Source organism: Odocoileus virginianus, chromosome 20 (genome assembly GCF_023699985.2).
Source record: "Odocoileus virginianus isolate 20LAN1187 ecotype Illinois chromosome 20, Ovbor_1.2, whole genome shotgun sequence".
In the NCBI taxonomy this organism is placed as follows: Eukaryota; Metazoa; Chordata; class Mammalia; order Artiodactyla; family Cervidae; genus Odocoileus; species Odocoileus virginianus.
Window position 1 is genome coordinate 44,510,009 of NC_069693.1, and position 16,217 is coordinate 44,526,225.

Here is a 16,217-nt window from a genome sequence, read left to right on the forward strand (position 1 = left end):
ATTTGTCTGTTCTTTGTTTTTTAAATAATCCACATATGAGTGAAATCCTGTGGTGTTTGTCCTTTTCCATCTGATGTATGTCATTTAGCGTAATACCCTTTGGGTCTATCCATGTTGTTGCAGATGACAAGATTTCATCTTTTCTTACAATTGAGTACTAGTCCATTTTATATATACGTATATACCACATGTTTATCCATTCATCCATCAGTGGGGCTTTGGTTCTTTCAATATTTTGGCTATTGTAAATAATGCTGAGATGAACACAGGGACATAAATCTTTTTAAATTAGTCTTTTCTTATTCTTTGGATAAATACCCAGAAGTGGAATAGCTGGATCATGTAGAAGTTCTGGTTCTTAATTTTTTGAAGAGTCTCCATACTGTTAGATCTATAATGTCTGTAACAACTTACATTTCCACCAAAACTGTATGGAGGTTCCTTTTCTTCACATCCTCTCTAACACTTGTTATCTCTTGTCTTTTTGATAATAGCCATTCTGACTGGTGTGAGGTAGTATCTCATTATTTTGATTTGCATTTCCCTAATAATTAGTGATGTTAAGCATTTTTTCATGTGCCTGTTGGCCATTTGTATGTCTTCTTTGAAACGATGTCTATTCAATACCTCTGCCCGTTTTTTAAATCTAGTTCTTTGTTTTTTGGTTATTGAGTTGTATGTGTTATTTCTATTATTTTGTATATTAACCCCATATTGGATATATGATTTGCAGATATTTTCTCCTGTTCATTAGGTTGCATTTTCATTTGTTGATGGCTTCCTTTCCTGAACAAAAGCGTCTTAGTTTGATGTAGTCTCACATTTTATGTTTGCTTTTATTTCCTTTGCCTAAGGAGACATATTCAGAAAAATGTTTGCCAAGACGAAGAGCAGAGAGTGTACTGCTTGTTTTCATCAAGGAGTTTTATGGTTTCAGGTCTTACATTCAAGTATCTATTTGGAGTTGACTTTCGTATTTGGTGTGAGGCAGCGATCTAGTTTCATTCTTTCTCATTGGCTGTCCAGTTTTCCTTGTGCCATTCATTTATTTAAAAGACTATTCTGTCTCCATTGTATGTTCTTTGCTTCTTTGTTTTAAATTAGTTGTTCATATATGTGTGGGTTTATTTCTGGACTCTCAGTTCTTTTCCATTAATCTCTGTGTCTCTTTTCTGCCAATAACATGCTGTTTTGAATACTGTAGCCTAGTAATATAATTTGAAATCAGGGAGTGTGATACCTCCAGCTTTGTCCATTTTTCTCAGGATTGCTTTGACTATTTGGGGTCTTTTATGTTTCTATATAAAGTTTATTAGAGTTTTTGGTTCTGTTTCTGAGAAAATGTCCTTGGAATTCTGATAGGAATTGCATTTAATCTGTAGTTTGCTTCAGGTAATTTGGGCATTTTAAATTAATTGTTCAGTCCATGAGCACAAAGGATATTTCCATTAATTTGTGTCTTCAATTTCTTTCAACAATAATCTTACAGTTTTCAGTGTACAGGTCTTGTACCTCCTAGCTAACTTTGTTCTTAAGTATTCTATTCTTTCTGTTGTGGTTGTAAATGGGATTCTCTAAACTGCTTTTTGGTTAGTTTATTATTAGTACATAGAAATGCACCATATTTTCTATATTGATCTTATACCCTGCAACTATTCTTTTATTATTTCCAAAGGTTTTTGGTGAATTTTTTAGAATATTCTATGTCATCCACAAGTAGTTACAGTTTTACCTCTTGTTTTCCAATTCAGGTAAATGTGGTCACTTTTATTTCTTTTTCTTGCATAATTTCTCCAGTTAGGACTTCCAATACTGTGTTGAATAACAATGGCAAGATTGGGCATCCTTGTCTTGTTTCTAATCTTAAAGGAATAGCTTAACATTTTCATCACCGAGTATTACATTAGATATAGGTTTGCCTTCAGTTCAGTTGCTCAGTCAGTGTCCGACTCTTTGCGACCCGATGAACCACAGCACACCAGGCCTCCCTGTCCATCACCAACTCCCAGAGTTCACCCAAACCCATGTCCATTGAGTCAGTGATGCCATCCAACCATCTCATCCTGTGTCGTCCCCTTTTTCTCCTACCCTCAATCTTTCCTAGCATCAGGGTCTTTTCCATTGAGTCAGCTCTTCACATCAGGTGGCCAAAGTATTGGAGTTTCAGCTTCAACATCAGTCCTTCCAATGAACACCCAGGACTAATCTCCTTTAGAATGGATTGGTTGGATCTCCTTGCAGTCCAAGGGACTCTCAAAGAGTCTTCTCCCATACTACAGTTAAAAAGCATCAATTCTTCAGCGCTCAATTTCTTTATAGTCCGACTCTCACATCCATACATGCCTACTTCAAAAACCATAGCCTTGACTAGACGGATGTTTGTTGGCAGACTAACGTCTCTGCTTTTTAATATTCTGTATAGGTTGGTCATAATTTTCCTTACAAGGAATAAGCATCTTTTAATTTCATTGCTGCAATCACCATCTGCAGTGATTTTGGAGCCCAGAAAAAATAAAGTCAGCCACTGTTTCCACTGTTTGCCCATCTATCTGCCATGAAGTGATGGGACTGGATGCCATGATCTTAGTGTTCTGAATGTTGAGCTTTAAGCCAACTTTTTCACTCTCCTCTTTCACTTTCATCAAGAAGCTCTTTAGTTCTTCTTCACTTTCTGCCATAAGGGTGGTGTCATCTGCATATATGAGGTTATTGATATTTCTCCCAGAAATCTGGATTCCAGCTTGTGCTTTCTCCAGCCCAGCATTTCTCATGATGTACTCTGCATATAAGTTAAATAAGCAGGGTGACAATATACAGCCTTGACGTACTCCTTTTCCTATTTAGAACCAGTCTTTTGTTCCATGTCCAGTTCTAACTGATGCTTCCTGACCTGCATACAGGTTTGTCAAGAGGCAGGTCAGGTGGTCTGGTATTCCCATCTCTTTAAGAATTTTCCACAGTTTATTGTGATCCACACAGTCAAAGGCTTTGGCATAGTCAATAAAGCAGAAATCAATGTTTTTCTAGAACTCGCTTGCTTTTTTGATGATCCAGTGGATGTTGGCAATATGATCTCTAGTTCCTCTGCCTTTTCTAAAACCAGCTTGAACACCCGGAAGTTCACGGTTCACATATTGCTGAAGCCTGGCTTGGAGAATTTTAAGCGTTAATTTACTAGCATGTGAGATGAGTGCAGTAGTTTGAGCATGCTTTGCCATTGCCTTTCTTTGGGATTGGAGTGAAAACTGACCTTTTCCAGTCTTGTGGTCACTGCTGAATTTTCCAAATTTGCTGGCATATTGAGTGCAGCACTTTCACAGTGTCATCTTTCAGGATTTGAAATAGCTCAACTGGAATTCCATCACATCCACTAGCTTTGTTCATAGTGATGCTTCCTAAGGCCCACTTGACTTCACAATCCAGGCTATCTGGCTCTAGGTGAGTGATCACACCATCGTGATTATATGGGTCATGAAGATCTTTTTTGTACAGTTCTTCTGTGTAGTCTTGCCACCTCTTCTTAATATCTTCTGCTTCTGTTAGGTCCATACCATTTCTGTCCTTTATTGTGCCCATCTTTGCATGAAAAGTTCCCTTGGTATCTCTGATTTTCTTGAAGAGATCTCTAGTCTTTCCCATTCTGTTGTTTTCCTCTATTTCTTTGCACTGATTGCTGAGGAAGGCTTTCTTATCTCTCCTTGCTATTCTTTGGAACTCTGCATTCAAATGGGAATATCTTTCCTTTTCTCCTTTGCTTTTTGCTTCTCTTCTTTTCACAGCTATTTGTAAGGCTCCTTAGACAGCCATTTTGCTTTTTTGCATTTCTTTTTCTTGAGGATGGTCTTGATCCCTGTCTCCTTTTCAGTGTCATGAACCTCTGTCCATAGTTCATCAGGCTCTCTGTCTATCAGATCTAGTCCCTTAAATCTGTTTCTCATTTCCACTGTATAGTCATAAGGGATTTGATTTAGGTCATACCTGAATGGTCTAGTGGTTTCTCCACTCTCTTCAGTTTCATTCTGAATTTGGCAATAAGGAGTTCATGATCCAAGCCACAGTCAGCTCCCAGTCTTGTTTTTGCTGATTGTATAGAGCGTCTCCATCTTTGGCTGCAAAGAATATAATCAGTCTGATTTCGGTGTCGACCATCTGGTGATGTCCATGTGTAGAGTCTTCTCTTGTGTTGTTGGAAGAAGGTGTTTGCTATGACCAGTGCGTTCTCTTGGCAGAACTCTATTAGCCTTTGCCCTGCTTCATTCTGTACTCCAAGGCCAAATTTGCCTGTTACTCCAGGCGTTTCTTGACTTCCTACTTTTGCATTCCAGTCCCCTATAATGAAAAGGACATCTTTTTTGGGTGTTAGTTCTAGAAGGTCTTGTAGGTCTTCATAGAACTGTTCAACTTCAGCTTCTTCAGCATTACTGGTCGGTTGCCATATATGGCATTTATTATATTTTTGGTACATTCCTCCTATACTGATTTTATTGAGAGTTTTTATCATAAACGAATATTAAATCTTGTCAGATATTTCTTCATCTGTTGAGACAATCATGGTTTTCATCCTTCATTTTGTTCATGGGGTGTATCATATTGATTAATTTGTGGGTGTTGAAACACCTTTCCATCCCTAGGGTAGATCCACTTGATCATGTTGTATGATCCTTTTAATGTGTTGTTGTATGGTCTGCTGACATTTTATTGAGAACTTTTGCATCTGTGTTCATCAGAGATGCTGGCCTATAACTTTCTCTGAAGTGTCCTCCCTGGTTTTGCTGTCAGTGTACTGGTGGCCTAATGGAACGAGTAGGAAGTCTTCTCTCTCAGTTTGTTGGAAGAGATTGAGAAAGATAGGTATTAAATTTTGAATGATTGGTAGATTTCACCTGATAAAGCCGTCTGGTCCTGGGCTTTTGTTTTGGGGGGAGTTTTTTATTATTTCGGCCACTTGACTAGTGATCAATCTGTTAAAATTTTCTATTTCTTCATGGTTCGGTCGTGAAAGGTTGGATGGTTCTAAGAATTTGCCAATTCTGGATTGTCCAATTTGTAGTCGTATAGTTGTTCATAATATTTTCTTATCATCCTTTATATTTCTGTGATGTTATTTCTCCTCTTTTATTTATCAGATCCTTATCTCTTTTTTCTTAGACTAGCAAAAGTTTTGTCAGTTTTGTTTATCTTCAGAGGAGCATCTCTTAATTTCATCTGTCTTTCCTATTGTCTTTTTAGTCTCTATTTCACATATTTCTGCTTTGATTTTTATTAGTTCTTTCCTTCTACTAACTTTGGACTTCATTCTTTTTATAATAGTTCCTTACATCTAAGGTTAGATTTCTTTGAGATTTTTCATGTTTCTCAGGGTAGGCCTATATCACTATAACTTTCCCTCTCAGTATTGCTTTTGCTGCATCCCCGTAGATTTGGTATGTCATATTTTCATTTGTCTTCAGGTATTTTAAATTTTCTTCTTTGTGATTTTTTTTTTCATTATCTAATTCTTACCCTGTAGCATTTGTTTAGCCTTCACATATTTGTAGATTTTTTTCAGCTTTCTTCTTGTAGTTGATTCTAATTTCACACTTTTGTGCTCAGAAAAGATACTTGATATAATTCCATTCTTAAATTTATTGACGTTTGTTTTGTGTCCCAACATATGGTCTGTTCTTGAGAATACATGTACACTTGAGACGAAAGTGTATTCTCCGTTTGGAGAGAATGTTCTGTACAAATCTATCCAGTCCTTCTGGTTTAATGCGTCTATGTTAAGTGCATATATATGAATAACTCTTCCTACATCTTCTTGATGAATTGTCCCCTTCATCATTATATAATGTCCATCTTTGTCTCTTGTTACCTTTTTTGGCTTGAAGTCTGTTTTTTCTGATGTAAGTTTGGCTACTCCTGCTTTTGATGGCTGCCATTTGCTTGGAGCATCATCTTCCATCCCTTCACTTTAAGCCTACTTATCTGCAGAGCTGAAGTGAGTCTCCTGGAGGCAGCATATAGTTGGGTCTTGCATTTTAATTCACCCAGCCACTCTGTTGACTTTTGATTAGTGAATTCAGTCCATTGACATTTAGCCTGAATATTGATAAATGAAAACATAGTACTGCCATTTCATTTTTTGTTTTCTGGTTGCTTTGTATGTCCATTGTGGTTTTTTCCTTATGTTTCTGTCTGCCGTCTTAGTTTGGAGCTTTTCTGGGATATTTTTTCAGTTTCGTCTTTTTGTTTTGTTGTTACTGTAAAGTTTGTATAAAATGTCTCGTAGTTAAAATATCCTTTTTTTTCTGTTGACAGCATCTTGTTTTTATTTGCCTATATGAGTTCTGACCTTTTTCTTCTCCCCTTTTATGTTTTAGGTGTCCAAATTCCTCAATTATTTCTTTTTATGTTAGAGTTTGTTACCAAATTGAAGTGGCTATAAATTATTTTTATAAATGTTTTCCCTTTAACCTTTTTTCTATGATAAGTTTAACATTCTGATATTAGAGTTTCCATTTTCTCTGTCACCCTACTCAAAGTTGTGTATACTTTTGCCTTCTCATTTCAGGTAGAAGAGGTCATTTCAGCGTTTTTTTGTAAGGCAGTTACGGTGTTGATGACCTCTCTCAGGTGTTGTTTGTCTGGGGGAAAGCCTTTATTTCTTCTTCACATTTGAATGATAATTTTGCTGAAAAGAATATTTTTTTTTTTTTTTTTTGCTGAAAAGAATATTTTTGACTGACAGTTTTTATCTTTCGGTATCATGTGTAGAATATGCCACTCCCTCCTGACCTGTAGAGTTTATTCTGAGAAACCTGCTGGTAGCTTACTTTGTACGTTAACATCTTTTCCCCCGCTCAGCGGCTGCCTTTAAAATTCCTTCTCTGTCACTGAGTTTCAACAGTTTTAATATAATGTGTCTTGGAAAAGGTCTTTCTGCATGAGGTAATTAAATGTTCTCTTAATTATATATCCAGTTCCTTCCCCAGTTTAGGGGAGTTCTCAGCTATTATTTCTTGAAACAAGCTCTCTGTTCTTTTCTCCCTCTGTTCCCCTTCTGGTATACCCATCATGCTAATGTTGCCCTTCCTAGTAGAGTTAGATAGTTCTCATAGAATTTCCTCATTTTTTTGTCTTAATTCCCTCCTTTTCTACCTGTATCATTTCTAGATTTCTATCTTCAAGCTTCCATATGGCCTGGTGTCTTTCCAGTAGTACTTTCTTCATCTCATTTATTAAGTTCTTCAGCTCCAGAATTTCTCTTCTAGAGTTTCAATCACTTTTTTAAAGTATTCTGTTCATTAAGTTTATTCCTAAACACGTTGAACTGCCTTTCTGAGTTTTCTTGTATCTGGTTGAGTTTCTGTCTGACAGTTCATTTGAACGGTCTATCACATCTCACTGTTCTGAGACAAAGCTTGGTTTCTGGAGAACTTTCATTTTCTCTTTGTGATACCATGTTACCATGGTTCTTCATTGTGCTTGATGAGTTGTTCCCCTTCTGGCACATTTGAAGTACCAGACATCTTTCTTGTTTAGTAAAGCTTTCCCCAGCCCACCCTACGATTCTAAGGATTCTGCAGGTTGAAAATCAGAGGCCTTTCTCTAGTTTTTCAGTTGGTGGCGCTATAGCACAGATTTTGGTTTCTCCTACCCAAGCAGCCTCTGGTTGTATCTGAGAGTTGGCACCTTCCTTGTCGTTTTCTTTGCTGCTATTGTGTCTCAGTGATGCTGCTGGCATTGACACTTGGGGCACAAGGATTACAGGCACGTCACCACATTTGGGATCTACCGAGTTGCAGGCTTTGTCACTTTGGGAGCAGGGGGAGAGGAGAAGGGGAGCTGGAGTGCAGGTATCTCTGCTGTAACCAGGATTGTCGGTTTCCAGGCAACACCACTGCAGGCATAGCAGCAAAGTGGTGCAGGCAGTGATTCTGCCATTCCCTGGATTCCACCTCCTGTTGGTGTTCCATTCCACCCACCTTTAGGTATAGACGTGCGCAATTCTCCAGCATCCTGGTCTGTGGGGCAGAGTTGAGTTACAGATGCTTTACTGGTTGTAGACCGAAGGAAGAGACAGAGGGAGCACTTGAACCATTATTATAGTTTTCACTCTTACATTTAGGTCTTTGATTCATTTCAAATTAATTTTTTCAGCTTCATTCCTTTGCATGTGAATATACAGCTTTCCAGAACCGTTTCTTGAAACGACTGTCCTTTCCCCTTTTAATCATTATAACCCTTGTCAAAAATCAGTTGACCATATATTAATACATGTGACAGTTTATTTGAGAGGCTCTTTATTCCATTGATCTATTTGTCTATCCTAATGCCAGTTATTTTGATTACTGTAGCTTTGTAGTAAGTTTTGAACTTCAGAAGAATCTTTCAACTCTGTTCTTTTTCAACTTTGTTTTAACTATTTAGGGTCCCTTGAAATTCCATGAATCTTAAAATAAGTCTTTCTATTCTGCAAAAAATACTTTTGGAATTTTGATAGGAATCACAATGAATATGTGGATTGCATCATCATTTGTTCCTTACTAGTGTATAGATACATAACTAATTTTTGTTGATTTCGTATCCTACAATTTTGCTGAATTAGTTTATTTGCTCTGAATGTATGTCTGTGTTGTGGTCTTTTCAAGTTTACTGTTTGTAAGATTGTGTCATCTGCCAACAGAGATAACTTTATAGTTTCCCTTCCAATTTGAGTGCTTTTGTTTCCTTTTCTTACCTAATTGCTCTGGCTAGTACACTACATTAAACAGAAATGAAAGCAGACATTCTTTTTAGGGGGAAAACTTTCTATCTTTATCATTGAGTATGATGCTAACTGTGGGGTTTTCATATATAGCCTTTATCATATTCAAAAAATGGTCTTGTATTCCTGCTTTATTGAGGGTTTTTTTTTTTTTATCATGAAATGGTGTTGAATTTTGTCAAATGCTTTTCTGATTCACATGAGTTGATCGTGTGAGTCTTGATTCATTCTCCTTCATTCTCCTTCATTCTGTTATTGAGGTGTATTACATTAATTGATTTTTATATGTTAAACTATCCTTACATCCCACTTGAGCCTCACATTAAAATGTTGCTGAATTCAGTGCTAGTATTTTATTGAGGATTTTTGCATTGATATTCATAAGGGATATTGGGATATTGGTCTGTAGTTTTGTTTTCTCGTTGTTTCTTTGTCTGGCTTTGATATCAGTAATGCTGGCCAATAAATGAGTAAGAATTGATCCCTTCTTTTCAACTTTTTGGAAGAGTTTGAGGATTGCTGTTAATTTTTCTTATGTGTTTGATAAAGAAACCATCTGGTCTAGGGCTTTACTTTGTTGAAACACGTTTGATTACTGATTCAGTCTCCTTGCTATTTAGAAATCTCTTGAGGTCTTTTTCCCTCTTTGTCAGTTTTGGTAGATTGTGTGTTTCTAGGAATTTGTCTATTTCATCTAAGTTAGCCTTTTTTTGATATACAAGTTGTTCTTAGTATTCTTTTCTAATCCTTTTTATATATGTAAAATTTATACTAATGTCCCAACTTGCATTTCTGATTTTAGTAATTTGAGTCTTTAATCTTTTCCTTAGTCATTGTATCTAAAAGCCTGCCTAGTTTGTTGATCTTTTCAAAGGACCAGGATTGGTGTTTTTTATTTTCTCCAATTTTTCCCCCCTCTATTTTATTTATCTCTAATCTTTATATTTTAATCCTTCCGACAAAGACATGGAACTTTTGAGTTTCTGGAGTCTGTTAATTTATTGAGTAAAATCAAAGTCATTGTCAGACATTAAATTTGGTTCAAATTTGGCTGATGTCCATTTGCAACAGAGATAACTGGAGGGGAAGAGAAGACAGTGATGCTGGCAGGGGGACACTGAACAAGACTAGCGTCCTTTAATTATAAAAGCAGGCGTCACACAGCAAGCATGAGACAGTTAGCACAGAGGGAGACATGAAATTTTAATAATCAGTGATAAAACCAACATAAGGGAGAATTTGGCAGAGAGAGGCCACAGCTTTCAGAGGACAAGATGCCGCAGAGGCTGTGTGGAAAACAGCATTGGGTACAGAACTGCTGGCTCATTTGGGGAACACTGTGATCACGGCGTGGCCCTCTGGCGGAGTGACTCGCCCCTGGGTGTGCTTTCCACAGCAGATCTGATCCTGCACAAGGAGATGACCCTTCTGTTTCAGATTGGGGTGCATGGGTGGTGCACCCTAACTCAGGGTGGCAGTGGCGGCCCCGCCGCTCCGTGCACACTGGCAGTGCCGCTGTCACGTCTGTCAACACGAGCAGCTTCTGGGCATTTAGTCCATGTAGCCGCTTTGGTGACTGGAGCCTTCACACTTCTGAGTCCTGAGGGCTTGTTGGGATCCCCTTTCTCCTCAGACTCCAGGATTTCCTGCAAAACCAGGAATGAAGTGGGCTGTCTCAGAGGCTCATTTAACTCCTGTTTCTCCAGAAGCATCTTGTAAACTTAAGATTCTTTGCCAAAGACAAGTCTGCTTGGACGCTGAGAATGGTCTGAAGCTCTGCCGTTCATCTGCCTGCTGGCTGACTCTTTGACTCCAAGGCGTGTTGAAGTGTTAGGTGTTTTCAGAGGAGCGGAGGCCAACTGGGTTGTGGCACTGGTTTGTGACAACCCTGGGGAAGAGCTGAAGGCAGGCGAGGTGGTGAAGGGCACAACTCTGGTTTGGGGTGCTTCCTGTGTGTAGGATCTCTTGGGGTTCAGAGGCTGCATTCATCTTGTATGGGTGGTGTTTCCCTTCCTGTGTCACCAGGGGAGACCATACTTCTGTTCTCTTGCTGCTGTGAGAGTCACGTTGTCTGTGCAGCCCTGGACTTTGCTCTGAGCTTCTGATTAAGACATGTTGCTGGTATTTCCCCGCCGATGGCTGTGGTTGCATCTGCAGCACATATGTTAGCTCTGCGGCCTTGATCCCAGGAACGACCTGGGGAATGCAGGGCGCTTCGTGTGCTCTTGTTTTCCTGGTTCTCTGTGATTTGAAGTCTTTCTCCTTTATTGTCTCCTTTTTTAAATGTAGGCATTGTAGCTTTAAATTTCCTTCTTATCACTGCTTTCACTGCTTTCTATAAGTTTCATATGTATTTTCATTTGTCTCAAGGTATTCTCTAATTTCCCTTGTGATATCTTCTTTGAAATGTTGGTTAAGAGTGTGTAGTGTAATTTCCACATATCTGTAAATTTTCCAGTTTTCCTTCTATTGTTGATTTCTAGTTTCATTTCACTGTGATTCAAAAAGATACTTTGTATGGTGTCAATCTTTTAAAATTAAGACTTTGTGTGGCCTAATGTGTGGTCTGTCCTGGAGAATGTTCCATGTGCACTTGAGAAAAATATATTCTGCTGTTGTCAGGTGGGGTTTTTTTGTCTGTTAGGTTCAATTGGTTTATAGTACTGTTCAAGGCCTTTATTTACTTCTCGGTCTTTTGAGGGTGTGCCCCTCACAGTGTGTGGGATCTTAGTTCTCTAACAAGAGACTGAACCTGGGCCCTTGGCAGTGAAGGTTGCAGAGTCCTAACCACTAGACCACCAGGGAATTCCCTCCTTATATTGATCTTCTGTATGGTTTTATTCATTACTAGAAGTAGAGTATTGATGTCTCCAACTGTTATCATAGAACTGTCTAATTCTCCCTTAAATTCTAACAATGTTTACTTCTTATATTTTAGGGCTCTGATTTTTGGTCCATATACGTTTATAATTATTATATCTTCTTGGTGAATTGGCGCTTTTATAAGATACAGTGTCCTTCTTTGTCATTTGTGACAGTTTTGACTAAAGGTCAGTTTTTGTCTGATACAGGCGTATCTTAAAACAGATACTGCATCTTTTACAAATTGAAGGTTTGTGGCAACCCTGTGTGTGTTCAGTTGCTCAGTCATGTCTGACTCTTTGCAACCTGGACTGTAGCCCACCAGGCTCTTCTGCCCATGGTGTTTTCCTGGCAAGAATACTGGAATGGGTTGCCATTTACTTGTCCAGGGGATCCTCCTGACCAGAAATCAAACCTGTGTCTCCCACGTCTCCAGCATTGCAGGCAGACTGGTACTGCTGAGCCACTGGGCAAACCCTGTGGCAACCCTGTGTTGAAAAATCTACTGGCATCATTTTTCTAACAGTTGCTCACTTCATGTCTCTCTGTCACACTTTGATAATTCTCACAGTGCTTCAAACATTTTCACTATTATTGTTTCTGGTCGTCAGTGATTGTTGATGTTACTGTTGTGAAAGACTTGCTTAGATGATGGTTAGCATTTTTTAGCAGTAAGATGTTTTTAAATTAAGGTGTGTACATTGAGTTTTTTAGATGTAATACTACTTGTGCACTTAATAGTCTACAGTAAAATATAAATGTAACTTTTATATGCACTGGGAAACCAAAAAATTCGTGGGAGTCCTTGAATAATTGCTTCACTGTGGTAGTCTGAAGTCAAACCAGCAATATCTCTGATATGCAACTATATTTATATCACCATCCCAGCTCTCTTTGGTATCTATTTGCATGGAATATCTTTCTCTATTTTACTTTTGACCTAATTAAATCTCTGGATCTAAAGTGAATCTCTTCTAGAACATCATATAGTTGGATCTTGGTTGTTGTTTTTTTTCTTTTCTGCTAATTTATGCCTTTTGAATGAAAAGTTTAATCCATTTACATTTAAAGTAGCTACTAAGGAAAGACTTCTCCAGTCTTGCTGTTGATTTCTATGTGCCTTACAGCTTTGTTATCCCTCATTTCCATCATTACAGTCTCTTGTGCTTAGTTGATTTTTGTAGTGACACATTTGCATTTCCTTCTGTGTATATTCTTTAGACATCTTCCTTGTAATTACAATATATTCTTTAGACATCTTCCTTCTGATTACAATGGAGATTTTGTCTTTTTTCTGATTGCTAAAGTCTTTAAAGGTGTCTTTACTATTTTATGGGCATGTGGAAACTTTTTCACATTAAAGGATGTTGTAGTTCATGTGTAGACACACTGACCCAGCTTATAAGTGGAGAAACTTTGAGAACAGATTTTAGAATTCTTCCCTTGAAAACTTGATATGTGTGTGTGTGTGTTAGTTGCTCAGTCATGTCCAACTCTTTGCCACCCTGTGGGCTGTAACCCACAAGGCTTCTCTATCCATGGAATTCACCAGGCAAGAATCCAGAAGTGGGTTGCCATTCCCTTATCCAAGGGATCTTCCTGACCCAGGAATCCAACCCGGGTCTCCTAGACTGCAGGTAGACTCTTTACCATCTGAGCCACCAGGGAAACTCTTGTTAATTCAGATGAACAAATCCTCAAAAGGCAAAATGGTTCTGTTGTTTGGGATCTCCTATAAAAGTATAAGTGACTTATCAGTAGTTCCTAATAATTATTTTGTTGACTTTGCTTATTATAAGTGCAGATCATATTGCATTAGCTTTGACAAAAAACTGCTTTCACATCGTCATGTTTTTGACTTGTTTTTTTTTTTTAGAACTAATTAAATACTTTATTGAATAAATATAATACCAAACAAAATGCATTCAAATGCTAAAAAAAAAATCAATTTTAAAGGCCTTTCTATTCAGGCTAATGACAAACACAATAAAGGCGGATATGCTAGTTTAACATAATTGGCTGATTTTATACAGCACTTATATCTTTAAGTCCATAAGTATATTATTAAATGATAGAGAACATCTAATACAACCATTTCTACAGAACTAAGAAATAAATTTCTAAGAAAGAAAGATTTTACAGAGCCCATCTTTTATACCCACCCCAACAGTCTAACTCTAAAGAGGATAAAGCCAATGACTTTCCTCAAGAGCTCCTGACTAATGTTGCTTTGCTATCAAAATCTGTATTTCTGATCCGTTATGAGCATTGAGACAAGATTCAAATATTCCCAAAGAAAGAAGCACAGTGCACGTTGTGATTGCATATTCAGCAACAGCAAGCACTGCATTCAAAACTGTCTCATCCCAGGAATTAAATAAGGTCAGCCACATTCACTGGCATTTCCTCCACTGTAGTATTGTACAAAGTCTCAATGTCACAAAGAATCCTATGTCTTCTTCAGTAACAAAGTTTATAGCCACACCTTTCCTCCCAAATCGACCCCCTCTGCCAATTCTGTGAATACAGTTTGCACGATTGGTAGGTAGATCATAGTTTATAACCAATGACACCTGTTGCACATCAGTTCCATGAGCCAACAAGTCAGCAGTGATCAGAACACGGCTTGACCCTGATTGAAATTCCCTCATGATAACATCTCTTTCTTTCTGGTGCATGTCACCATGCAGGGCAGAAACTGAAGTCCCTGGCATGCATTTTCTCTGTGAGCCAGTCGACCTTGCGCCTTGTATTGAGAAAAATAACAGCCTGTGTAATTGTTAGTGTCTCATACAAGTCACAAAGTGTATCCAACTTCCATTCCTCTCTTTCAACATTAATATAAAACTGTTTGATTCCTTCAAGGGTCAATTCTTCCTTTTTCACCAAAATTCGAATTGGATCTCTCATGAATTTTTTGGTCACTTCCAACACATCCGTTGGCATTGTGGCAGAAAGCAACACCACCTGAATACTAGTATTTAATTTTTGGAAAATCTCATAGATTTGATCCTTAAACCCTCGTCTCAGCATTTCATCTGCTTCATCCAAAATGAACATTTTGATCCATTTTGGAGAGAGAGATCTTCTGTTTAACATATCAAACACTCTCCCTGGTGTTCCAACAACAATATGTGGTGCTTCAGCCTGCAGTTTTTGCATTTCATTTCGAACATTTGTTCCACCAATGCAGGCATGACAAGTTGCTCCCATGTAATCTCCAAGTGCCAGAATTACCTTTTGGATCTTTAATACATGGAATAATAGCTCTCTGCTGAATAGCTGATGGCTTCTCAAGACCATAAGCATAGATGCCCCAAAGAAGAGACTCCTTTAAGTTCATATCATCAAAGTTACCAACAATCTCATTCCAGTTGCTCTCGATAACACCACTGGCGTCCATTCCCTCTGGGCCGCCATGTTCTCTGCTGTTATAATCTGCGGAACCACCAGACATGATCCAAAGAACCGCTCAGTGCGGGACTGAAAAGCTGACTTGGTTTTGAATGGCCCTTAACTTTAATCTACATTTAGGCAGGACTGATTAGCCTGTTTAACGGGTTGCTTTCCTCACAGTCATCTCCTGGATGAAGAAAGTCGGCATATAAAAATTCACCTAAACTTCCTGGATATAATTACATGTATATGTTCACATTATATATATTTTTAAAAATAAGTGGCATATCTTATCTGTTGTCCTTATAAGACAAAGATATTTTGTATCCTGACTGATGAATATGGTATAATGGTAACCTATATAATTTCTACAACTTCAAAATTAATACATATTTCAGTACACTAGTAAGATATTATCAGGTATTTTTCTTGAGAAATGTGGGAATTGATAATTTTACCTTTTAGTTGTAACTTCAAGGTATTATATTATTACTCCCTGGATTATGTATTAAAATCATGTTGTATGTGACCATATACAGGCTTTGCTGAGCTCTTCTAAGATCTTTTTGAACTGCCAGATGGTCATTTGGATTATGAAGTTAATTTAGCCAACCAGCCTTCTTACCTTCCTTCCATTCATTTATTTAATCTTTATCATATGAAGTATTTGCTATGAACAAACAAAAATGGATGATACAATCCCTGTCCTAAAGGATCTTACAGTCACTTAAGTGAAGTGACATATATGCAAATGAAGTAAATACAGAATTGACTATGACAAAGACCCATTTCAGACAGAAAACAAAGTGCTTTCTTAATTAAATATCCAAGTTACTTCTAGTGGGCAATATTTTTTATGGAGCAAGTAGTCCTTGCAGAAAGGTGCTTTGAGTTTATCCTTGAGGGTAGGTTGATTTTTACAAGGTAGAAATGTTAAGTAAGGTGGTTATTTTCAAACAGAGTTGCTGTAATGGAAAAGGTGTAGAACCAGAGCTAACTTGGGCCACAGGAAGTAGTGGGAGAGAACAGAGAGAAATGAACCGGGAGCAGTAGATTAAAGCTAGAGCTTGAAGCCCTTTAAACTAAAGGCTGAAGTTAGACTTCATGTTATAGGCATTGGGGAGTTTTGAAGGATGTTATTCTTAAAAAAGAGCTATGCTTTTATTGGGGCATGGAGGCTATTTAGGAGGTTACTTCCATAGTTGAGGTG

The 16,217-nt window shown here is 37.9% G+C and overlaps 1 protein-coding gene and 2 pseudogenes across 2 annotated transcripts in view; 1 reads left to right on the forward strand and 2 right to left on the reverse strand.

Annotated features, from left to right (window-relative positions):
* NETO2 (neuropilin and tolloid like 2) overlaps positions 1 to 16,217 on the forward strand; it is a 71,405-nt gene that overhangs the window by 44,795 nt on the left and 10,393 nt on the right. The gene's annotated exons all lie outside the window — the stretch shown is intronic.
* On the reverse strand, positions 10,034 to 12,760 carry LOC110145080 (PDZ and LIM domain protein 1 pseudogene; annotated as a pseudogene).
* LOC110145082 (eukaryotic initiation factor 4A-II-like) lies at positions 13,489 to 15,083 on the reverse strand (annotated as a pseudogene).